Source organism: Coregonus lavaretus (assembly GCF_964263955.1).
Source record: "Coregonus lavaretus genome assembly, chromosome: 19".
Classification (NCBI taxonomy): Eukaryota; Metazoa; Chordata; class Actinopteri; order Salmoniformes; family Salmonidae; genus Coregonus; species Coregonus lavaretus.
In genome coordinates, this window is record NC_140006.1 from 3,159,015 (window position 1) to 3,165,064 (window position 6,050).

The window sequence follows — 6,050 nt, forward strand, 5'->3', positions numbered from 1 at the left end:
CATTGGTTCTCAGTCGTGGTCCCGGGGACTCAAAGGGGTGCACATTTTAGTTTTTGCCTTAGCACTACACAGCTGATTCAAATGATCAAGTCATCATCAATCTTCAAGTGGTATTTATGTATTCATTTGTGACGCTATCCTTGATATGATCCTGCTATTGTCACATGCTACACATGCACATATCTATCCAATGTTATCATGATTTGTTACAAGGGATAGTATACTTTAGTAATCCACAATGACCTGGTGATGTAAAAGTCTAACAATGACATATTCCTACAGATACCTTGTATTTGGAGATTCCTTCAAAACGATTGCCAACAGTTACCGTGTAGGGCACTGCAAGGTTGGGTGACCAGGGCCATCTGGGACTGCCTCCTGGGGGAATTCAGGCATGTGAAGGCTACTTGTGAGGATGGACACGAGGACCAGGAGGGGATCTGCAGCTTGCTGCTGTTTGTCAGAAGAGAGGTCTGCTGCTCTGCAGAATGTTTCAAGGATGGGGGGCCAACAACGCAGCACGGGAGGCAATCCATGTGCGGAAGATCTTCACCTCCTACTTCTTCGAAGAGGGTGCTGTTCCCTGGCAACACCATAGACTACACTATGCACAACCAAATGCTATTTTCAGAGCCATCCACATGGCAATAAGTGTATTATTCTATTTACTTAGTTATGTCAACTGCAGTTATTAAATTCCCAGTTTCTCTCCTTTTGAGAGAGGGTGTCTGTACAAAAACAAAACAGGCTCTTTTAAGAGTCAGCCATATTGTACAAATTTAGAACAATTAGACACCCTATAGCCCACACCTACACACTCGTGTATCAATCTGATTGATGGATTGTGTTGTGCAGTAAGCAGGCTCAGATGTATATCTGTTGCTCCTTCCACCTTCAAAGAATAGGCAAAAGGACCAACCATGGAGAATAGTAAGACACTTCATTATTTATATAACTATATTATATTGTTTGTCCTCGTGTCTGTGCATGTTTTTCAGCATAAAGTACTCTCCAGCCAGGTGAGGCCACACACACGGATTCCTGTTTAACACTGTCTCTTTAACTACCTTACTTTCTCAATAACAGTCTCTCTCCTTCACTTCATCCCTCTCCCCCCTTCTCCCTAAATCCTCTAGGTTATATCAGCTGTGTCGGTGAACCCCTCCCGCATCTGAACTGGCTGACAGAGGGCAAAGCATGATCAGAGGTGAGAGGTCACTTGGTCGGGTCAACAGGAAGTATTATTAAAGAGATGCTTTACATTGAAATACAGAGAGATGTAGTAGTCCCAGAGTTAATAATCCAAAGGTCAGTTTTGTATTTCACCTCCTGATGATTAAGATGACTGACAGTGTTAGAATAAAAAAACACAAGGCTTAATCATGCTCTCTCTCTCTCTCTTTCGTCTGCAGGTTTGTTTGGATGTGAGAGAGGATGCCAACCTCCAGTCCCATCATCGCCCTCACCCGCTCTTAAAATAATCTTTGGGCCAACTGGGGGCCCAAGGCTGGTTAGGAGACATAGCTAGAGTCACTATTATGTAATTGTGATGAACTGAGAGAATATTACGTTTAGTAGCACTGTAATTCATTAATCATATGCTGTCTTTGTCACAGTCGTTGAGAGACGGGTCAGACCAAGGTGCAGTGTGGTATGCGAACATGTTTATTAACTGAATACACACTGACAAAACGTGACGTCGGAAGGCTATACACAAACAAGCCAAACTCACCGAAACACAAACAAGATCCCACAATCCAGGCAGGAAAACTGGCTGCCTAAGTATGATCCCCAATCAGAGACAACGAGCAACAGCTGCCTCTGATTGGGAATCACACCCGGCCAAACATAGAAATACAAATATAGAATGTCCACATAGAAATACACACATGATATTCACACCCTGACCAACTACCTCGAGAATAAGTCTCTCCAGGTCAGGGCGTGACAGTCTTCCATGCTCCTCTGTTCTTACCTCTTTCCCTTTCTGTCTTTTACACTCTTTCTCACACCTCTTTACCCACATTCTCTTTCATCCTGTTTTTATAATGGACACCAGATGTGCATTTAAGTACAGATTGAACTTGTAATTATAATATTACAATTACAATATTTATAATGCATGTATTTATAACACTTGGATAATGAACTTCTTTCAATAAAGCGTTTCACATTCTCTATTGGTTGAAATGAAGTCTCTAATTTGATGAAATACTAAACCTATCCTGTGTCCTCAGATCAATGCAGATGAAGGAAATTAGATATTGAGATGAACCGGTTTTAGAGTATTTACATGATGCATAGGAAGTGTAGTGTACTGTTTTTAAAATTATATTTGTGTATATATAAATTACAAATCAAGGCTTTAACTAGTTAAATCATGTTTCTAGTCTATTGCATAGTTACAATGTGTAACCATTGATTTCCCAGGACCAGGATTGGTAAACACTGTTGAAGTGTATAATTGTAATACATACAGTGAGGGGAAAAAGGTATTTGATCCCCTGCTGATTTTGTACGTTTGCCCACTGACAAAGACATTATCAGTCTATAATTTTAATGGTAGGTTTATTTGAACAATGAGAGACAGAATGACAACAACAAAATCCAGAAAAATGCATGTCAAAAATGTTATAAATTGATTTGCATTTTAATGAGGGAAATAAGTATTTGACCCCCTCTCAATCAGAAAGATTTCTGGCTCCCAGGTGTCTTTTATACAGGTAACGAGCTGAGATTAGGAGCACACTCTTAAAGGGAGAGCTCCTAATCTCAGTTTGTTACCTGTATAAAAAGACACCTGTCCACAGAAGCAATCAATCAATCAGATTCCAAACTCTCCACCATGACCAAGACCATCGAGCTCTCCAGGGATGTCAGGGACAAGATTGTAGACCTACACAAGGCTGGAATGGGCTACAAGACCATCGCCAAACAGCTTGGTGAGAAGGTTGGTGCGATTATTCGCAAATGGAAGAAACACAAAAGAACTGTCAATCTCCCTCGGCCTGGGGCTCCATGCAAGATCTCACCTCGTGGAGTTGCAATGATCATGAGAACGGTGAGGAATCAGCCCAGAACTACACGGGATGATATTGTCAATGATCTCAAAGCAGCTGGGACCATAGTCACCAAGAAAACAATTGGTAACACACTACGCCGTGAAGGACTGAAATCCTGCAGCGCCCGCAAGGTCCCCCTGCTCATGAAAGCACATATACAGGCCCGTCTGAAGTTTGCCAATGAACATCTGAATGATTCAGAGGAGAACTGGGTGAAAGTGTTGTGGTCAGATGAGACCAAAATGGAGCTCTTTGGCATCAACTCAACTCGCTGTGTTTGGAGGAGGAGGAATGCTGCCTATGACCCCAAGAACACCATCCCCACCGTCAAACATGGAGGTGGAAACATTATGCTTTGGGGGTGTTTTTCTGCTAAGGGGACAGGACAACTTCACTGCATCAAAGGGACGATGGACGCGCCATGTACCGTCAAATCTTGGGTGAGAACCTCCTTCCCTCAGCCAGGGCATTGAAAATGGGTCGTGGATGGGTATTCCAGCATTACAATCACCCAAAACACACGGCCAAGGCAACAAAGGAGTGGCTCAAGAAGAAGCACATGAAGGTCCTGGAGTGGCCTAGCCAGTCTCCAGACCTTAATCCCATAGAAAATCTGTGGACGGAGCTGAAGGTTCGAGTTGCCAAACGTCAGCCTCCAAACCTTAATGACTTGGAGAAGATCTGCAAAGAGGAGTGGGACAAAATCCCTCCTGAGATTCATGCAAACCTGGTGGCCAACTACAAGAAACGTCTGACCTCTGTGATTGCCAACAAGGGTTTTACCACCAAGTACTAAGTCATGTTTTGCAGAGGGGTCAAATACTTATTTCCCTAACATTTTTTACATGTGTTTTTCTGGATTTTGTTGTTATTCTGTCTCTCACTGTTCAAATAAACCTACCATTAAAATTATAGACTGATCATGTCTTTGTCAGTGGGCAAACGTACAAAATCAGCAGGGGATCAAATACTTTTTTCCCCTCACTGTACATGCAGACACAGCATCATTCAAAGACTGGAATTTGATACTGGTATTGGATAGGACTGAAAAAGAATCTCACTGACATTCATACCTGAAGTGCACCTTTATTTGCCAAGGTAGAGTATATGATCAGTGAATATATTAAATGTACAGGCTACAATGTGGGGATCTCATGCATGGTAATAACTACATGTATATATGACTTGCATCATTGGCACAAAGTTCTATTATATTCTACTCAATCCATAGGCTTCATTAATGTCATTCAGACTGTTTTGAAGTTGATACAACTGGCTACGATAGCTGAAATGTTCAACTTTTTAATTGCCTCCTACGCCACATTCGCGCCGCCCAACGTTCCCCTGCCCTCTGCTTGAAAATTAATGGGAACGAGGCACCGCGTGCTAGTGTACACGGGGCATGATGGGGAGAGCCCACGGTGTATCAGCACATAGGTTTTTATTGATTGCTACACTAAGGGATGGTACATTTCATGCTAAAATGATGCTTTCATTTGTAGCTCACTATTACATTTACGTCATTTAGCAGACGCTCTTATCCAGAGCGATTTACAGGAGCAATTAGGGTTAAGTGCCTTGCTCAAGGGCACATCGACAGATTTTTCACCTAGTCGGCTCGGGGATTAGAACCAGCGACCTTTCGGTTACTGGCACGACGCTCTTAACCACTAAGCTACCTGCCGCCCCATATCAGTTTATAAATTAGAACGTTAGCAAGCTAAATGTCCCTTACCTTGAGCTACTAGCTTGTGGGGGAATTTAGCCCTAGTGGGGCATTTAAGCCCTGACAGGCAGCCCTGTCTCACAGGCTGTGTGCCACCCCCAAGACCACAGATAATTGCATGCGAGCAACAACGCAGCTACCTTCGCTAGTCTTGTGAGCGAGCTAGTTAGCTAGGTTGTCTTATTAGCTAGCTAGATTGTTATCTACCCCCAAGACCACGGCCAATCGCATGCAAGGAACAACGCAGCTAACTTGGCTAGTCTTGTGAGCTAGCTAGTTAGCTAGGTAGTTTTTAGCTAGCTAAAAAGCTAGCTTGTTATCTATTCTGGTTGTTAGCTTGCATAACTGATGTGTATAATTATAAGGGAGCCTTCATGTTTTGTGGATAATATTTATCCACAGTGGGTGAGCTCCGTTCCTGACAGGCCGATCAGATGAAATTTCAGCCTCAGCTTTACCTATTAAACAACCTACAAGGCATCATCCGGACATCAGCCTCTGAGTCTGCTATTGAATCTGATTAGCCTGCCAGGAATAGAGCTCACCCCTGGATCAGATCAGTATCTGCCTATAAAGCAAGTTGACAGCTAATCTGCCTGCAAGGAGCTTTACCTATGAAACAGCCTGCAAGGCAGAATCCTGATTTATTAGCCTCTGAGGCTGCTATTGAATCTGATCAAGCTCTGAGGCTGAAATTGAATCTGTTCAGCCTGTCAGGAATGGAGATCGCCCACGCTGTATATTTAAATATTATCCATAAAACATGAAGTGTCCCTTTAGAATTATATACATATCAGTTATGTATCATGTTAGCATGAAATGTACTATCCCTTAGTGTAGCAATCACTAAAACGTATGTGCGGATCCACCGTGGGCTCTGCCGCCTCAACCAAACTGTCAATTTATCATCAATACGTCCAGTCCTTTTTATTTTGTGATCTCGACAAAACAACTTTGTTATGTTGTGATGATGAGATAAATAAGTTGTGATCTCGACATAACGAGGGAATCGTTTTTGTATTCATATTCATATTCCGTAGATAATGGATAGGCTATCATAGAGTTACCTTTGGTCCCTGCACATCAAATCCTCCCCAGGCTACTGGGCTTTGCTGGCAGGGACTCGTGGAGGGATTAATACATTGATAATGAATGAGGAATCATCTAACTAAATATGATTGTGAGAAAATCACAGAAATGCATTATGTTTGTTTTTTATTGGTACAGTTCTTTGTTTGTGTTGATTGCCTTGAACAATTAAA

At 42.4% G+C, this 6,050-nt stretch overlaps 1 protein-coding gene across 1 annotated transcript in view; it reads right to left on the reverse strand.

Annotated features, from left to right (window-relative positions):
• LOC311146147 (sodium- and chloride-dependent GABA transporter 2-like) overlaps positions 1-6,050 on the reverse strand; it is a 132,736-nt gene that overhangs the window by 108,402 nt on the left and 18,284 nt on the right. The window lies entirely within an intron of this gene.